Source organism: Neomonachus schauinslandi, chromosome X (assembly GCF_002201575.2).
Source record: "Neomonachus schauinslandi chromosome X, ASM220157v2, whole genome shotgun sequence".
NCBI classification, from domain to species: domain Eukaryota; kingdom Metazoa; phylum Chordata; class Mammalia; order Carnivora; family Phocidae; genus Neomonachus; species Neomonachus schauinslandi.
The window spans coordinates 48,269,587-48,290,752 of record NC_058419.1 but is presented as its reverse complement, the minus strand read 5'-3'; positions in this window follow the sequence as shown (position 1 = coordinate 48,290,752).

Sequence of the window (21,166 nt, the reverse complement as noted above, 5' to 3'; positions counted from 1 at the left end):
TTTTTTGCCCAAGACCTTTCTTCTGTTAAGACATGCATCTAGTATCTCTTTTTTATTTATTTATTTTTTAAATTTTATTATGTTATGTTAGTGAACATACAATACATCATTAGTTTTTGATGTAGTGATCCACGATCCATTGTTTTCATATAAAATACATGTCCTCCTTAATACCCATCACTGGGCTAAATCATCCCCCCACCCCCCTCCCCTCTAAAACCCTGTTTGTTTCTCAGAGTCCATAGTCTCTCATGGTTCATCTCTCCCTCCGATTTCCCTCCCTTCATTTTTCCCTTCCTTCTCCTAATGTCCTCCATGCTATTCCTTATGTTCCACAAATAAGTGAAACCATATGATAATTGACTTTCTCTCTTTTTTTTTTCTAAAGATTTTATTTATTTATTTGAGAGAGTGAGAATGAGAGAGAGAGAGAGAGCACATGAGAGGGGGAAGGTCAGAGGGAGAAGCAGACTCCCTGCTGAGCAGGGAGCCCGACGTGGGACTCGATCCCGGGACTCCAGGATCATGACCTGAGCCAAAGGCAGTCGCTTAACCAACCGAGCCACCCAGGCACCCGATAATTGACTTTCTCTGATTGACTTATTTCACTTAGCATAATCTCCTCCAGTCCCAACCATGTTGATGTAAAAGTTGGGTATTCATCCTTTCTGATGGCTGAGTAATATTCCATTGTATATATGGACCACATCTTCTTGATCCATTCATCTGTTGAAGGGCATCTCGGCTGTTTCTACAGTTTGGCTATTGCAGACATTGCTGCTATGAACACTGGAGTGCATATGGCCCTTCTTTTCACTACATTTGTGTCTTTGGGGTAAATACCCAGGAGTGCAATTGCTGGGTCATAGGGTAGCTCTATTTTTCATTTTTTGAGGCACCCCCACACTGTTTTCCAAAGTGGCTGTACCAACTTGCATTCCCACCAACAGTGTAAGAGGGTTCCCCTTTCTCCACAACCTCTCCAACATTTGTTGTTTCTTTCCCTGTCCATTTTTGCCAATCTAACTGGTGTAAGGTGGTATCTCAATGTGTTTTGATTTGAATTTCCATGATGGCTAATGATGATGAACATTTTTTCATGTGTCTGGTAGCCATTTGTATGTCTTCTTCAGAGAAGTGTCTTTTCATATCTTCTGCCCATTTTTGACTTGATTATTTGTTTTTTGGGTGTTGAGTTGGAGAAGTTCTTTATAGATCTTGGATACCAGCCCTTTATCTGTAGTGTCATTTGCAAATATCTTCTCCCATTCTGTGGCTTGCCTCCTTGTTTGGTTGACTGTTTTCTTTGCTGTGCAGAAGCTTTTCATCTTGATGAAGTCCTAAAGTTCATTTTTGTTTTTGTTTCACTAGCTTTTGGAGATGTATCTTGAAAGAAGTTGCTGTGGCCGATGTCAGAGAGGTGACTGCCTATGTTCTCCTCTAGGATTTGGATGGATTCCTGTCTCACATTGAGATCTTTCATCCACTTTGAGTTTATCTTTGTGTATGGTGTTAGAGAATGGTCGAGTTTCATTCTTCTGCATGTGGCTGTCCAATTTTCCCAGCAACATTTACTGAAGAGACTGTCTTTTTCCCATTGCATGTTTTTCCCTGCTTTGTCAAAGATTATTTGACCATAAATTTGAGGGTCCATATCTGGGTTCTCTATTCTGTTCCATTGGTCTGTATGTCTGTTTTTGTGCCACTACCATGCTGTCTTGGTGATCACAGCTTTGTAATAGAGCTTGAAATTGGGAACCGTGATGCCCCCAGCTTTGTTTTTCTTTTTTAACATTTCCTTGGCGATTTGGGGTCTTTTCTGATTCCATACAAATTTTAGGATTGTTTGTTCCAGCACTTTGAAAAATGTCATTGGAATTTTGATTGGGATGGCACTGAAGGTATAGATTGCTCTGGGTAGCATAGACATTCTAACAATGTTTATTCTTCCGATCCATGAGCATGGAATATTTTTCCATCTTTTTGTGTCTTCTTCAATTTCTGTCATGAGTGTTCTTCTTCACATTCAATTCGTATGGTCAAATTGAGACTGCATCTCTATAAACTGAACATTGTAATTACTACTTTACAAATTTGAAAACTGAGGTTTTGAAGTTTAAATAATTTGCCTTAAATAACATAGCTGGTAAGTAGCAGAACAAGATTTGAACTTTTCTGTCTGATCCCATGACTAGGCCTTTAACCACTATGTCCTCGAGTTCCAAAGTCTTAAACACTATTCAAAATTGTCTTTAAACCAAGTGGTCAAACAAAACAGGCAAATAAAACACTATGTATCCAAGAAGAGGAGAGGGAAGATAGATAATAATGATGTACCAGAATATCAAGGGAAGATAGTGAAGTATAAAATATATTCAATAACAAAAACAAAAAAACAAGCAATGCATAAAAATGGACAGAGGAACTAAACAGACATTTTTACTAAAACATACAAGTGGCCAACAGGTACATGAAAAGGTACTTAACATTACTGGCTGTCAAGGAAATGCAAATCAAAAACACAGTGAGTTATCACCTCATACCATTTAGAATGGCTATCATCAAAAAGACAAGAGATAACAGTGTTGATGAAGGTGTGGAGAAAAGGAACATGTGAACTTTTGGTGAGAGTATAAATTGGTACAGCCACTATGGAAAACAATATAGAAGTTTCTTAAAAAATTAAAAATAGATTTACCATATGATCCAGTAATTCCACTTCTTGGTATATACCCAAAGGACATTAAAACAAGATATCAAAGAGGTATCTGTACTTCCATGTTCATTGTAGCACTATTCACAATAGCCAAGATATGGAAACAATCTAAGTGTCCATCAACAGATAAATGAATAAATAAATTCAGCCATGCAAAAGAAGAAAATCTTATTATTCCTGGCAACATAGATGAACTCTGAGGACAATATACTGAGGTAAGTCAGAGAAAGATAAATATATGATATCACTTATATATGGGATCTAAAAAGCCAAAATCATGAAAACAGAGAATAAAATGGTAGGCTGGGGGGTGGGGGGGCATAGAAATATGTTTTTTAAGGGTACAAACACACAATGAGTAGCAAATAAGTTCTAAGGATCTAATGCACAGTATAGTGAATAGGTAACACTATGTATTATAATTATCAAAGTTACAAAGAGACAAGATTTTAATTATTTCAACCACAAAAATAATAATTATGTGATTTTATAAAAGGGCAATCACTACAATAACAATCATATTAAAATATATAAATGTACCAAATCAATATGTTACACACTTTAAACTCACACAATGTAAAATGTCAAATATATTTCATTTAAAAAAGAGAAAATCATGAGTATATAATGAGAGAAATAAAATATAATTCAAGTAAAGTCTTCATGTCCTACATTTTGGAATAGAAAATGTCTAGTATTATATACAAATACATAAATTAACCCAAGTTCAGAATGAGATGTTAAAGTAAAATTTAAAGTAAAATACTCAAGTCTGAAATAAAATATAACAGATTTTACTCAAGAATTACCTAAGGGGATAACACATTTTGGTGACATATGTTAAGTTTTGTACAAAGAACGAACATTTACAATAAAATACAGTTCTCTTAAAAATAAACTATGCCAGATTCCCCCATGAGATTTCTAAAGTTTCTGTTCCTGAATTTGCATACTGTTTCATAATATTTTTAAATTAAAAAAAAGACTTCTAAAATGTGATTTTCAGTTGGATCATTACAAATGTGCATGACAACAAATACATGATTTATAGTTTCAATGATTTTCACATATGATTAAAATCATAGTAATGTCAGATAGTAGAACATATTGACTAAAATAATTAATATTTATTATATGCTGTTCTTCTTGGAAATGAAGGTCGAATCATTCAGATACAGCTAGTTTGCTGCTTCAAAATCTAGGTCTATATCTTCTTGTTAGAGTTCTTCTCTATGACTACCAATTTGTTCCTAATCCAATTTCTCTGATACTTCAAGGAATGATCTAGTCTAAGAATACAGTTAGAGTACACCAATAAAGCTGAAAAACATGGAGATCATATACCAGCCTTCAACAGAGGAACTCTATGGGAAAAAAAAAAAAAAAAAAGATTTCCAACAGTATTTCAGATTTGACCATGTTCATAGAATTTGGTGTACTCAAACTGATTTTGCCTGAGTTGGATTTATTCACCAAGAGGAGGTAAACTGAATCAAAATGGACTATATGTACTTGGAATTACAGGGAGAGAACATGGCTCTAATTTGTTAACTTCCACATGAAATTTAAGATCTACTGATTAGTAGATAATGGCCAATTTCCTACGCAATATTGAGACCTGAATTAGGATATCATATATGGTCTTATGAATGAATTCAACAAAGTCAATTATAAGGCCAAATTCAATTGTAAACCAAGATCCATTCAAATCAATTCCATCATGATAATCATTCAGCAAAAGATTGAGACCTTTGAGTGACCACAATGTAGAGAAGATGAAATGGTGTGAGGTCATAATGCTATATCAAAAGAATGTTGGAACATAACTTTAAAAAAAAATGCACCATTTTTCAGCAACTCTTGAGGAGTTGGAACCTCTAATTGGCAATGATAAGGATAGCCAGAAAAGCAGTCTGTATCTAGGTGAGTGTGGAATCACACAAGCTAACATATTGATTTGATACTTTCAAGGAGGTAAAGTAAGTCCTCAACTTTAGAGGATGTGGATATTATTCATGGTCTTAGCAAGATCAGTTTTGTGAAGTGATGAGGGTGAGGAGAAGTCAGATTAGAAAAAGATGAGAAAGTGGATAAATTGAAAATGGCTTTGAAATTTGTCTCTACCAACTTATACCTTGGCAAGGCATTTGATCACTCTCAGACTCCATTTCCCTATCTCTTCCATGAGGGTAGGAGTTCATAGACACAATGTTTATTAGAAACATTAAAGAACACATTTAGCACATTGATTTCACATGATAATAAATCAACTTTGAGATTTAATAAACATGACTTTCACCCAACATGTATTTATTTTATTTAACAAGAGTGATTTTTACCAGCTTTGCCCTGCGCTGTCAAGGGGTGTGGGGGGGATTAACATGCACTCCTACCTCACCAGTCACCAGTAAATCTTATTCTCAAAAGTATTGTGAAACTACTAGTTAAATGACTTAATGAATTCTTGATATAGTGTCTATAATAATCCCTGGATCCTAAAATCTCTCAAAGAGAAGAGTGATAGTTTTTTGTTTTTGAAATAATATATCTATAAAAAGATATGTAAGTGTTAGGATGAGATACTTAAGATCAGCATGATTTGCTGATGCAATCAATATGGTACAGTGAAAATAAATATTTTCTCTGAATTCAAAATTAGTAAAGAGGCAGATTCATGGACAAGCTGTAATTTCCCCTTTAAAGTTGAGGAAAGCTTCCATGTGAAATATTACCCTAAGTTTGATCTAGGATACACTACAGGATAAATCAATGTCTCAAAAGTAGTGAGGCTTTAAGCATGTGTCAAGATAATTCAAAGACAGGTAACGTAAGGCACACGATACAAAGGTGTTTTAAAATATGATAGGGCCTGGGGCGCCTGGGTGGTTCAGTCGGTTAAGCGGCTGCCTTCGGCTCAGGTCATGATCCCGGGGTCCTGGGATTGAGCCCCGCGTCAGGCTCCCTGCTCAGTGGAGAGTCTGCTTCTCCCTCTCCCTCTCCCTCTGCCTGCCTCTCTGCATACTTGTGCTCTCTCTCTCTCTCTCTGTCAAATAAATAAATAAAATCTTTAAAAAATATATATGATAGGGCCCTACAGGGGGAAAAGGTACAGATCAAGCAAGTCCCGAAGTTGCATGCTTTATACTATCATACATAGAGTTGCAATATCACTAAAATTAAGAGGTAGTGGTGTTGTCATAAGGATCTTTGCAAACACTTGCAACTGTAGGAATGATCACATTTGGCAGGGCCAAGACCAGGGCCAATAGGTACAGCTCTCAACTCTCCACAAAGCTGCTTTTGTGAAATAAATGGGTGGAGGTAACATCTGGACACAACCTGGAGAAAAGCAATTTGTTAGAAAGAACAGTTATTCATAAGTGTGTTATTTTGTGTTTCCCCTCAGATATACCAAGATCCATAATAATAAAAGACATTATTATATTTGGAAAACATAATAACAACAAAAAGCAAATAATGAGGGCGCCTGAGTGGCTCAGATGGTCAAGCGTCTGCCTTCGGCTCAGGTCATGATCCTGGAGTCCCTGGATCGAGTCCCGCATCGGGCTCCCTGCTCGGCAGGGAGTCTGCTTCTCCCTCTGGCCCTCCCCCCTCTCATGTGCTCTCTCACTCTCTCTCGTTCTCTCTCTCAAATAAATAAATAAAATCTAAAAAAAAAAAAAAAAGCAAATAATGAGCAAATATCCAAATCAATTGCATGTGTGACAACTAAAAGGTAAAAAAAAATAAGTCTTCAGTGACTTTTTTTGACCCTGTGGCATATATTGTTATTGCAGAGCATAGGGATGTTTCTGGCAAAGAAGAGTTATAAAAGATTTGATAGACATCTTCTAAGTTACAAAGAGGGTAGGTAATAAAATCTTGTCAGGCTCCCTTTTAGTTCTGTTCTGTAACATTAAAATCAAAGTGTCATTTGACATTAATGGCTGACAAATTTGGATATAATAAAAAAATTACCATTGCTTTGGTCAATGTGAGGCAGTGTGAAGGACTGTGAAGGTCACAGAGGCCAATTCTGTAGTCAGTTCTGGGAAGGACTTGGTAATTTTATGACCATTAATAATGTTTGTGGATTTCATGCAAGCTAAGCTAATGAACAGGGTAGTCAAAGCCATGTTGCAGTGTTTAAAATAGCCATCTTCCATATGTTAAAGGAATAATTTCATTTTCACCTTGCACCATTAACTCAGACAAAAAGATTATTTTCTCCATCTGGGAGATTCTAACCTAGGCACTGTGGGCATAGAATCACCATATGACTACATTAATGACATTAATAGAAATATTTCACATTTTTACAGTAATTAACACTTTACAAAATACTTTCTAATTATTCATTTACTTTTCATAGTGCCTCAAAGTAATGATAATCACATGGGGTATTATTCCTACTTTTTGTTTGTTTTTTAACATGAGTAGAATTAAGGCCAGACATTTTTTAGAACTCAAAGTCTTTACTATTGGCTATAAAATCAGAGCACAGGGTTAAGGAGGCTAAGTAATTTCATTGCTTTCAATTTCAGTTTTCTCACCAGTAAAATGGAGAAGATGATCCTTAAGGTACCTTCAGCTCTAATATTACAGAAAACTATGAGTCCGGTTTACTGTCAAGGCCAACCTCATTTTAACATAAAATCCTTCCAGCCTGATAGTTTAATAACCCTCTACCATCCTTGTAATACTGAGGAAAACATGCATGATGTGCCCATTTTCTCACTAATATGTTTTACTTCTTAGGCAGCAGACTGTCAATATTGCATGGATTAAAATCCGTTTTCTTTTACTTTTATTCTCTATTAAAATAAAATCTTATATGGAAAGCTGGTATATTAATACCATGTTCAAATTTCAAGGTATGATGAACTTAGGTGTTTAAGTATGTAACATATTTTTTTTTCAAAAACTAAAATTAATTTCTACTAGAGTCCCCATTTTGTGTGAAACAGAAATGATGATCAAGCTACTGTTCAGACAAACTCAGCCACTTTTATTATGTTTCACAGTTATTTTTATTTAACTATGATCAACTTCATGATATCCTTCTTGCCCCTCCCTTCTCCCCATGGTATATTCTAAGCTTAAGAGGGGGTTTATGCAAATGCCACAGTGACATCACTTATCAATTATGATGTGCCTTTGGTATGCTCAGAACCTTCATTACCATGAGTTGCTATGTATTGTCTCCACAATCATACACCATTTATACAAAACTTTTTCTTCATCTTCTCTGTCAAAATTTACCCTTCGTTCAAGATCTTGACCTCTCCTGCTCCATTCCTAATAATTCCGGTTATTTTAGCAAGGATCATCTAGAAGCAATGATCCAAATTAGATTAGCAACACTACTTGTGTAAATTGAACTCTAATTGTGGATATTAATGTTGTGGGAAGGTATTTGAAAAAATTAGTGGTGACAGCAGAAGTAGAAGAAGCAGGGTAGGTGGTCAGGGAAAAGGTCTTTTAGTATATCATAAATAACACCAAATTTTATTAAATTAAGCTCAGTCTTTATATACTGAAAAATGTATTGATCTAGAAAGAAGGCATGGTTAGTAATCTTGAATATTCATCAAAGGATTACTATCTGGATAATACATTAGTGTGTGTGTGTGTGTGTGTGTGTGTGTGTGTGGGTGTAAAATCTGTGCACACATACCAGTGATTGGGAAAAGGCAATATAACTTTTTCTTTCCATCAAAATTTAATCTGTTTCAATTCAAACAAGATGTTACAAACATTTAACAGAACAGGGGAAACCAGCAATAGAACCTGCAAGAAATGAAGTAAATGACAGTATCACTGAGCTAAAAACATACAAAGCATTTTGGAACATGCCACTACTTTATTGAGTCACTTCTTTCCTCTGCTGTGGTTTCAAGTCCCATGCACAGATTAGAAATGTCTCCAGTCTACAATTTCCTATTGCTTTATGGTTTAGACAGACCGAGGCATTATTCAACAGGGACATAGCCCTTGACTATATTTCTTGGATGGCTCCATATTCAATTAGCTTTGCCATGCTTTTCAAAAACAGACATATAGTTGAGTCTGGTATAAAATACCTTTTGTGGTAGAAGGTTAAAAAATCTGATCAAAATCTTGCCATGTCTGTTCCCCAAAGAAATCGCATTCCCCATACAGAAACAGGACTATCAGAATCTAAGGAGGAGAATCAGTGAAAATGATGGCAATTGGAAAAAACAAATAAAGAAACAAAAAAATTCTCATCTACAGCAACAGCTGGGAATGGACATTAGAACTAAGTGCCATTCAGATGCTGTAAAGCTGATGAAAATGGATGAGACTGTACAACTTAATGGTGTGAAAAGATTGGTTCAGCTATTTGTTCAGAAGAAACATCTCAATAAATTGTTGAATATATTTCAAGGTTGCTGTCATCATTTTGTGTTTTTCAAATGCCAATTATTTGGGGGTAGATGGCAGCAATGGTAGAAAAGACTCTATTACCAGTAATGAAGACCTGAGTTCCTCTGCGTGGAACTTCTCAGTGGAATTCAAACAGGCATCACATTCTTTGAGGTTGTAGCTATGGGTATTTAAATCCACAGCTATTGGGTTGAATTGGTAAAGTGAAAGTCTTTTATTTTTTATTTCCAAAATCTTTATTAAGAAATATCAAAAGTTCATTACAGTTTCATACACAGTTTTACAAAGTTTAAGTGAAGGAAAATGTAGAGATACCATTATATGCATATTTGAACACTACAGTAGCTTGTGAAAGAAGTAACCCTATAATTTCTGTCACACTGTTTAACAATGGACCCCAAAAATGTCTTTTTCCCATTTCTACTATGTACAACATAATGTCTTAAGTTACTTAAAAGAGTTTAAATGTGTCATAAATACTTCTTAAATATTTGTCCTTTTATTTTGTCATTGATGTTACCCCAAAAAGCTGAGCTGTTTGTAAGAAGCACAATATTTGAGTCCCACTTACTGCTGATTGTAGTACATTTTCACCAAGCCTGATTTGAGAGGGGGATAACATTACAAATTACATGTTACCATATTACACTTGGGAAAGAATCCACAAACATTTTTTTTTAATTTAGCATTTAACAAAAAGGGGAGAATCACTCAACTTGGAGACAAAACACCATAGTCTTTCAGTGGAATCATTAAGTATGGGACATGTCTGCCAATTCCACTGAGCTCCTCACAAGCAGTAAACGGCATGACCAAGAACTGGATCCAGGAACACCAACACAGAATACAGAAATGGATCTTCCTGGGATGATACATCACCATCTTTTATGTCACAGACATTGCATCAGAAGGGAATTACACTTTCAAAATAATTGAGACTAGGAGGTCATTGGCACCTGATGGGAAACAACAATGGTGTGGTATGCCTTGGTGAAGCCTAATGCTGGGTTATCTAAAAGTAGATTTTTGAAGATTTTGTCCTGCAATGTCAGAAAGAGCCATCTTGAGAGAAAGGACTCCTTATTCACCCACATGAGGCTGCATGTCTCACTGGGCTTGCATTCATATTCAATGACAGAGAAGGGTCTAACGCACTGGCAGTAATCTTGTTTGTGGTAATTGTAGAACTTGACTTGCCACACCATATTGAAGGTCCCAATGTCAGTGAAGGGCATGGTAATCTGGATGGGTTGCCATTCTACACTCTTAGTTGGGGCCACACCGTCTGTGTCATATGTGCCCATATAAACAATTCTGTCCCCTTCAGACTCTTTAGACTTCAGCTCCAGTGGACAAGTGCACCACCAATAGAAATGTCCTCAACCTGCTGTGTGGTGGGTTTAATGGTGAAGTGGAAGTCTTCATAAAATTGTTGATTTCATTGTTAGACACTGAATGATAATGTCATTAAAAAACTGAAGCACAAATAATTGTGTTCTCCCACCCCCTTCCACGGGGATGCATGTGACAGGGGAATGGAGAGGAAATAGTGCCTTTATCTAATAAAATGGTCATATATTCAATATTTAGCATACTGTTTTCATATACAAAGGAATGATAGAGCTCAATTTACCTCAAGCAATATAATTCAATATGTTTCATCAAGAATAAGGCAGAATTAAAAAGAATAAGGCAGAATTCCATTTCTGTTGTATAATGGGAAATAACTGAAGAATAAGTGTCTAATCCTTAATTAAAAAAAAAAAAGTCATATAAAAGCTCCAGACACATTCCTTCTAGATCATCTCTATGTGAACAGATTCTCAGCATACTTGAATTAAGCATGATACAAATCACTGAGACAGCTTGGTGGAAATTCCTAAATGTAGATACAGTCTTGCTTTTTCAAGATCACTAAATCAAATATCAGCCAAGAAAGTAAGAACTGTGGGTCATTACCATTTTGAGACTACTTAGGAACCAAAGTGAAATGAATCAATGGTCTGTCTACTACCCCCACAGAACTGTGTCAGATATGCCCAAAAGCACCAACATAATTAGTATTAATTAGAGGTCTGGCTGGCAGTCTTAGGAAAATGGTCAATGCCACTGTTACAGGAGAAGCCAATTCATTAAAATTCAAATTCTACTTCTTAGCTGTAGAAGTGATTCCTTTAGAACCAAGTTGTGACATTTTTGCTTTAGTAAGCCAAGATCCTCAATCCTCAAGTCCTTTTTAAAGACTTCCTTATTTTCAAATGCTACAGGATTCTCCAGGTTCATTGATATATTCCTGCTTCAATTCTAGAATCAGCCATTTGTTCAAAGATTCCTGGTTCCTTTTTAAGAGAATGTTATCTATCTATCTATCTATTTATCTATCTATCTATCTATCTATCTATCTATCTATCTATCTATCTATCTATCCATCATCTATCTATCATCTATCTATCATCTATCTATCATCTATGTATCTATCATCTATCATCTATGTATCTATCATCTATCTATCATCTGTCTGTCTGTATCTATCTATTTAAAGCAGCCTCCAAGAAAGATTTGGTTTGCAAACTTTCTGAATGAATGTTGGATTTCTATTGTTGTCAGGTGTTAAGGATTAGGATAGCAAGTTAACTATGAATTCTTAACATTTCGGGGTAGGTGTAATCATTCATTCTTCAAGCATGAGCTCATCAATACATCCCCTGCTTCAGCCCTAGAATCAGCCATTTATTCAAGTATCCCTGGTTCCTTTTTTTTTTTTTTTAGAGAATGTTATTTAGAAAGCAAGATCTGGGTAGCTGGTGTGCTTACTGCTGTTGAAAACATATATATTTTAGAAATATCTATATTTGAAGACTACTGGAAGTGATATTGGTCCTTTAAATGTTTACACTCCTCACTAGTCTTTACTAAATTTTTATCTGAGCTCTTTATAATTTTTTTAAATTAAGTTTTAATTCCTACAAAGATATTTCAGTGATACATAAAATTTATGAGGGCATAGCTCAGGTTCTTGATCTCCTGTGAAAAGCCAATAATTTGGAGGAATTTGTAATTACTTTAGGATTCATAAAAGTAATTCATATTAGAATGTGAGCTTATCACTAATGTGAATAAATACATGACTTGGTAACGACATAGGCTCTACTGTTTTGGGGACAGAATGCTTGGACATTATATGTTGAGCATTTACAAAAGTCAACAATTGTGCTACTATGTATTTATCCAAAGGGTACAAACATAGTGATTCAAAGGGACACATGCACCCCAATGTTTATAGCAGCAATGTCCACAATAGCCAACATATGGAAAGAGGCCAGATGTCCATCAATAGATGAATGGATAAAGAAGATGTGGTATATCTATAATGGAATATTACTCAGCCATCAAAAAGAATGAAATCTTGCCATTTGCAATGACATGGGTGGAACTAGAGGGTATCATGCTAAGCGAAATAAGTCAGTTAAAGAAAGACAAATACCATATGATTTCACTCATATGTGGAATTTAAGAAACAAGACAGATGAACATAGAAGAAGGGAAGGAAAAATAAAATAAGATGAAAATTGAGAGGGAGGCAAACCATAAGAGATGCTGAACTCTAGGGACAAAACTGAGGATTGCTGGAAGGGAGGTGGGTAGGCAGGAGGGATGATTGGGCAATGGGCATTAAGGAGGGCACTTGATGTAATAAGCACCGGGTGTTATATGCAGCCGATGAATCACTAAATTCTACTTCTGAAACTAATTTTTAAAAATGCACTTTATATGCACTATGTATTTTTTTAATGAGTAAGTTCTCTATGATAGACTTATGGAAATATTTCCAAGATATATTAGTGATAAAACTAAGATACACAATAGGGTGTGTGATATGTTACTTATTGCATAGAAAGAAGTGGATTAGAATGAGACTTTATATTCATATATGTCTGTGTATTCATAAATAAATTCTGGAAGGATACTTAAGAAAAAAAAAAGAAACCTGTGGCTTTGCCACCTTTCAAAGCTGGCTAGCAAATAGAGCATAGGCTTTCAAACATTTTTGACTATGATGCACAGTGAGAAGTACATTTTACACTGTGGCCAGTCTATATACCCCTGACATCCATATATATGCATACACACACAGAAACACAAGAGACATATGCACATAATGGAAATAAAAGTTTTAGAAGCAATACTTTTTAGGAATAATGTACTGGGATATTTTTCTTCTCTTCTCTGTTCTATTGCATTAAAAATAAAGTATATTTGTAATACCAAAACCAAAACAAAACAAAAGGCACAATTTGTGCAACCATGTTAATGTAGGTAAAAATAATTTATGAATATAATCTTGTTGACTATTGGGTACAGTATCTAAATATGACATAAGGTTCATAATATTTATTACTTTATATTATGAAAATAATATATACTGATTAAAAAAATGGAAGTATATGGAGGAAAAATGAAAGTCTTCACTACTTGCAACTTCTAATCCCAATATGCTCTTTCAAAGTAACTATCATTTACATTTCACATTTTTCTCTGCTTTTATTTGCACATATATAGGTGTTTATTTTCACCTGAATATTTAATTGATTTATATGAATAAGATAATATATAGTCTGTTCTGCAACTTTCATTGTTTATTTATCAATGTATCTTAGAGATATTTCCATATCAGAACATGTAGCTCTACATCATCTTTTTAATCTATAAAATTTCATTTTATGGATACACCATTTATTTAAATAGCACTGTATTCATGGACATTTGGGCTGTTTCCAGTTTGTTCAGGATATTAGTAATAAAATATATTTTTATATGTAAAGATGCTTGTGACATAGACTTCTAAGAGTTGAATAGGTGAGTCAAAGAGTATATGCATTTATAATTTAAATAAGTACTTAAAACAACCTCCCTAAATCCTAATGGTTCTCATTTCTTAGGGTATATGGATGTTTGTCTACCCACATCATTATAAATACCAAATATTATTGCTGTTTCTGAGTTTAAAATCTAAAAAACTATATTTTCTTTTGTTCAATTTCCATTTCTCTAATTATTATCTTTATTGATACTGTTTTTATATGTTCATATGATATTTATATTTCTTCTTTTTTGAATTATTTACTTGCATAATTTGCTCATTTCACTTTTTGTTTGTTTATAGGATATATTATATATTATTGACAATCATACTTTATCTTCAATATACATCACAAATATTTTCTCCAGCACTATCATTTTCTCTTTAAGTTTATTTTGTTGTTTTCCATAAAACAGAATTTTCAAATTCATTTTATGCTGAAATTTGTTCATCATTTCCTTCATATCTTCTGGATTTCAAGTGCTGCTTAAAAATAACTTTCCCTGGGCGCCTGGGTGGCTCAGTCGTTAAGCATCTGCCTTCGGCTCAGGTCATGATCCCAGGGTCCTGGGATCGAGTACCACATCGGGCTCCCTGCTCAGCAAGAAGCCTGCTTCTCCCTCTCCCATTCCCGCTGCTTGTGTTCCTGTTCTTGCTATCTCTCTCTCCGTCAAATAAATAAATAAAATCTTTAAAAAAAAAAGAAATAACTTTCCCTTACACAGGTTATCAAAATAATCTTCTATATATATTCTAGCATTTTCTTAATTTTTGTTTACATTTATATCTTTATGTGGAATTTTTTTTAAAGATTTTATTTATTTATTCATGAGAGACAGAGAGAGAGAGAGAGGCAGAGGGAGAAGCAGGCTCCCCGCTGAGCCGAAGGCAGACACTTAACTGACTGAGCCACCCAGGCGTCCCTATGTGGAATTTTTAATGTTAAGTCAATATATTCATTATTATACTATAAATACATTGCTCACTGATTAGCTAGTAGTGTACTATGTTTACATTTTCTTTTTCAAATTGCTTATTGATTAGCCTGATAATTTTACTATTAAAGAATTTAAAGTTCAAAATAGTAACTTCTTATAATTTTAATGAAATTTAATGATTTCTCCACTCTTTATAGTTTTGCTCTTGAAAAGTCTAATATCAATATAACCGATTTCAATTTTACATGATTTTTTTTTTACTTTCTGAAAATTATAAGGATATTGTCTCCATTTCTCACATCCAAAAATATCAGCAAGTGACTTAGCATAGTTCTGTATTTATTGTATAGAACATCAGGTGGGCCTTTTCCATCTGGAGAGTAGTATGTTTTAGTTTGGAAAAATAAAATAAAAATTTTCCTATAATATGACATATTTAGAATTTTTTCTTCCTCAATTTTGTATGCAGTATCTGAAAATGCTAATAGATGTTAAACCTCCTAAATTTATCATGTAATTTCCTTACTTTTTTTTATTATACATCACTTTGTATATATATTCAATATTTAAAATTTTCTGACCTAATCATCCAGAACTATCATTGTTTTCTTATATAAACCTTTTCATATTGAAAGATTTATATTTAGACAAAGATCACAATGATAGTAGACAGAACTCTCATATTTATCACAACCAGTTTCCCCATTTGTTCACATTTTACATTCCCATGGTACATTTGTCAAAATTAAGAAATTGACATTGGTATATTACTATTATTCAAATTGTATACTTTAGTCAAATTTCCTTAGGTTTTACCAATGCACATTACAATTAGTCTTTTATTAGTTTCCTACTGCTGCTGTAACAAATTATCACAAATTTGGTGGCTTAAACAACATAAATTTATAATGTTACAGTTGTGGAGGTCAGAAGTCCAAAATGAGTCTTACAGGGTAAAAATAAAAGTGTTGACAAAGCTACATTCCTTCAGGACACTCTAGGGTAGAATCTATTTCTTGCCTTGTCTAGTTTCTAGGGGCTACCAGCATTCTTTGGCTGTTAGTGCTCTTCAGCAATTGCATTCTTCAGACCTCTGCTTCCCTCATCACATCTGCTCTGATTCTGAAACACCTATAGTTTTGTTTCACTTTTATAAGAACCTTTGTGATTACAGTGCCCCCACCCAGATGATTCAGGATAATAGGATAATTTCTTCATTTCTAAATCATCACTTTAATCACATCCTCAAAATCTTTATTGTCATGTGTGGTAACATTCACAGACTCTGGAGCCTAGGATATAGACTTCTTTGAGGGGGAATGTCATTATTCTGCCTACCACAGATGTCATGTCTCCTTAAGTTCTTCTTGGCTGTGATGGTTTCTCAGATAATCCTTGTTTCTGATTACCTTAACACTGTTGAGGATTTCTTGTCAAGTATTTGTCAGAATGTCCCATAATTAGGATTGTTTTGATGTTTTTCTCATGATTAGACTAGAATTAGGAGTTTTGGGGAGGTAGTTTGAGGAGGCAAATGTAGTCATGATTCCACCATTAAATTATCACACAGAGTAGTTTCACATCCTTAAATACTCCCATTGCTTCAATTCTTCAATCCTTCTCCAAAACCCTGGTAACCATTGATCTTTTTACCATTGCTACACTTTTCTCTATTCCAGACTTAATATAATTGGAACAATATAGTATATAACCCTTCCAGATTAGCTTTTTTTATTTACCAATATGTGTTGGTAAAGTGCCATTTTTAAAAAATATCAACATGACCTATCATTGTTACTATTGACCTTCATCACATTTCTGAGGTGGTATTGATCAGGTCAATCCACTGTAAAGATAGTCCCCCATACTTCCATTCTAGAAGGGAGTCACTATGTGCAGCCCACATTTGATTACTGGGTAGATACGCTCTACCTCCTTCAGAGAAGAGTATCTGTAAAAATTATTTAGAATTCTTCCACAAAGGAAATTTGTCCCTTCTTTCAATTTTAAAATTTTATTTACTCAATCATTTATTTAAATAAGTATGGATTCATGGATATCTAGTTCATATTTTGTGTTATAATACAATAATATTTTGTTTATTTTTTTGTTCAATTATTTCCAGGTTTGCCCATTGACAATGCTTTCAGTTGATTTCCGTGTCCTTTTGACATGTCCCTATTTGTGTATGGGTGTGTGTGTGTGTGTGTGTGTGTGTGTTTTGTTATTTTGAGAACTCCCTTATTTTCTGGCACCACAAGATGTTCCAGGCCCATCTTGTGCATTTCCAAGTGGTAGTCCTAGAAATCAGCCATTTCTCCAAGGAGCCCTGGTCTGCTTTTATTGGAGAAATGTGTTAGAAACCAAGATCTAGGTGCTAGATGTGCTTAATACTACTGGATTGCTATTTCTTTTAGACCCTCACAGTGTACAGAGCAAACAAACATATATGGGTACACTAATGTGGGTACATATCTATATCTATGTCTCTTTTCTATGTAATCATTCATAGCAATATTAAGAAAAACATGAATTCTTACTAATGTCTCCAGCTCTAATCCATTGTCACACCCACTTCAACAGTCATAAACTTGCCTCTACCAGCTGCCATCATTTAATTGTTCAATTCCAGTATATATGTACCATCGTATCAAAATCATTAACCTCTACCCTCATGAAAAACAATTTTATCAATGAGAGTATAGTGATTATGCACAGTTGCTTTTATCTTTAGTTTTACAGACTCCACTCATTTCCAAAATGATTTAAATCAACATCATTTTTTCCCATACATTTCAGAGACTCTGATTCATGTTTGTAATAAGTTACATTCTTTTGTCACATTCTGCATTACATCCAGAGATTCCCTGATCTACTAAGTGGTTTTACTGATTTGCATATATGAAGGTTTACTTTTTTTTTACTATTAAATTTTATGGTTTTGGCAAATATAGTCATGATTCCACCATGAAATTATCACGCAGAGTGGTTTCACATCCTTAAATATTCCTTTTGCTTCACTTCTTCAACCCTTCCCTGAAACCCTGGTAACCATTGATCTTTTTACCATTGCTACAATTTTCTCTATTCCAGACTTAATATAATTGGAACAATATGGTATATAACCTTTCCGGATTAGCTTTTTTTATTTACCAATATGTGTTTAAGAGTTATCCAAGTCTTTGTGTGGCCATATAGCTTATATATTTTTTTTTAAATTGCCATATATCATTCCATTGTATACTACTATTTATCTGTACATTTACTGAAGAACATCTTGGTTGTTCCCAGCTTTGGGTGATTATCAATAAATCTGCTATAAACATTTGAATGCAGTTTTTTTTTTAATGAATACAAGTTTTTAAATCAATTGGGGAAATACCTGTGAGTGTAATTGATAGATCATGGAGTGAAAGTATGTTTAGCTTTAGAAGGAACTGCTGAACTGTCTTCTAAAGTAGCTGTTCCATTTTACATTTCCAGCAACAATGAATGAGAGTTCCTTTGTTTTGCATTTGCACCAGCATTTGGTATTGTCAGTTTTTATCTATCTATCTATTATCTATCTATCTATCATCTATCAATCATCTATCCTTCCATCTTTTATTTATTTGTTTGTTTGTTTTGGATTTTAGTCATTCTAGTAGGTGTGTAGTGGTAAATCATTGTTTAGTTTGCCCTTCCCTAATGACAAATGATGTTGGCAATATTTCATTTGCTTATTTGACATCTGCATACATATGTTGATGAGGTATCCAGATCATTTTCCCATTGTTAATTGGATCATTTGTATTTTATTATTGAGATTTAATGATTCTTTGTATACTTCACATAAGTCCATTATTAGTTGCTTTGAAAATAATTTTCTGCCAGTCAGCTTGTGTTTTATTTCAAAAACTTTAATAAATACAAACATTCTTTTTCTTTTATAAGTCATGTTTTTGGTGTTGCATATAAAAACTCATAACCAAACTCAATGTCATGTGATTTTCTCCTATGTTTTATTCTAGAACTTTTATATTTTTGCATTAGAAATTTAGGTTTTTTAACTACTTTGAGTTACTTTTTGAGTAAAGTTTAAGGCAACTGTGTAGGTTTTACATTTGTTTTTGTGTATGGACATCTAATTGTTCTATCAGCATTTGTTGAAAAGATTATTCTTGCTCCATTGAATTGTTTTTGGCCTTTGATAAAGTATCAGTTGACTATATTTGTGTGGGTGCATTTCTGGGCTCTCTTTCTGTGGCATTTATTTTGTGCTTATTCTTTTCCCCATTCTCTTAACTGGTTAGTGTTTCTTTATAATCGGTCTTGAAATCAGGTAGTTTGAGTCCTCTGGTATTACTTTCCTTCTTCAGTATTGTGTTGGCTATTATAGTACTTTTGCCTTTCCATATAATCTTTAGAATTAGTTTGTGGGTATATACAAAAGAGCTTCTGAAATTTTGGTTGGGATGGCATTGAATATATAGATCTTGTTGGGAAAAATTGACAATTCATCAATATTGTATTTTCTAATCCATAAACAGAATTCTCTCTCCACGTATTTAGATGTTTGATTTTTTTTTCATAACTGTTTTTTAACTTTCCACATAGAGATCTTATACATATTCGGTTACATTTTTACTTAACAATTTCAATTTTGGGGGTGTTATTGTAAGTGGAATTTTTTTATTGTTTTTTATTTTAATTCCAGTACAGTTAACATAGAGTGCTATATTAGTTGCAGGTGTACAATATAGTGTTTCAACAACTCTATACATTACTCAATGTTCATCATAAGAGTACTCTTTAATACCCATCCCCTTCCAAGTGTTTGAATTTCTGCCAAATTTTTTCTTGTGACTGAGTTCCAGTTTTAATGCATTGTGGTCTGAGAATATGCAGGAAATAATCTCAACCTTTGGTATTGGTTGAGACCTGATTTGTGACCCAGTATGTGGCCTATTCTGGAGAAAGTTCTATGTGTACTCGAGAAGAATGAGTATTTTGTTGTTTTAGGGTGGAATGTTCTGTAAATATCTACGACGTCCATCTGGTCCAGTGTATCATTCAAAGCTCTTGTTTCCTTGTTGATTTTCTGCTTAGATGATCTGTCTATTGCTGTGAGTGGAGTACTGAGGTCTCCTACAATTAACGTATTGTTATCAGTATGACTCTTTATTTTGGCTAACAGTTGGCTTACGTAGATGGCTGCTCCCATGTTGGGGGCATAGATATTTACAGTTGTTAGATCTTCTTGTTGGATAGACCCTTTAAGAATGATATAGTGTCCTTCTGTGTCTCTAATTATGACTTTAATTTAAAATCTAATTTGTCTGATATAAGAATTGCTACCCCAGCTTTCTTTTGAGGTCTGCTGGCATGGAAGATGGATCTCCATCCCTTTACTTCCAGTCTGGATGTATCTTTAGTTTCAAAATGAGTCTCTTGTAGACAGCATGTGGACGGGTCCTGACCTTTTATCCAATCTGCAACCCTGTGCCGTTTTATGGGAGCATTTAGGCTATTCACATTGAGAGTGATTATTGAAAGAAATTGAAGAAGACACAAAAAGATGGAAAAATATTCCATGCTCATGGATCGGAAGAATAAACATTGTTAAAATGTCTATGCTACCCAGAGCAATCTATACCTTCAGTGCCATCCCAATCAAAATTCCAATGACATTTTTCAAAGTGCTGGAACAAACAATCCTAAAATTTGTATGGAATCAGAAAAGACCCCGAATCGCCAAGGAAATGTTGAAGAAGAAAAACAAAGCTGGGGGCATCATGTTGCCCAATTTCAAGCTATATTACAAAGCTGTGATCACCAAGACAGCATGGTCCTGATACAAAAACAGACATATAGAGCAATGGAACACAATAGAGAGCCCAGATATGGACCCTCTACTCTATGGTCAGATAATCTTCGACAAAGCATTTTGCAATGGAAAAAAGACAGTCTCTTCAATAAATGGTGCTGGGAAAAAGAAGAATGAAACTCGACCATTCTCTAACACCATACACAAAGATAAACTCAAAATGGATGAAAGATCTCAATGTGAGACAGGAATCCATCCAAATCCTAGAGGAGAACATAGGCAGTCACCTCTCTGACATCGGCCACAGCAACTTTCAAGATACATCTCCAAAAGCTAGTGAAACAAAAACAAAAATGAACTTTGGGACTTCATCAAGATAAAAAGCTCCTGCACAGCAAAGGAAACAGTCAACAAAACAAAGAGGCAAGCCACAGAAT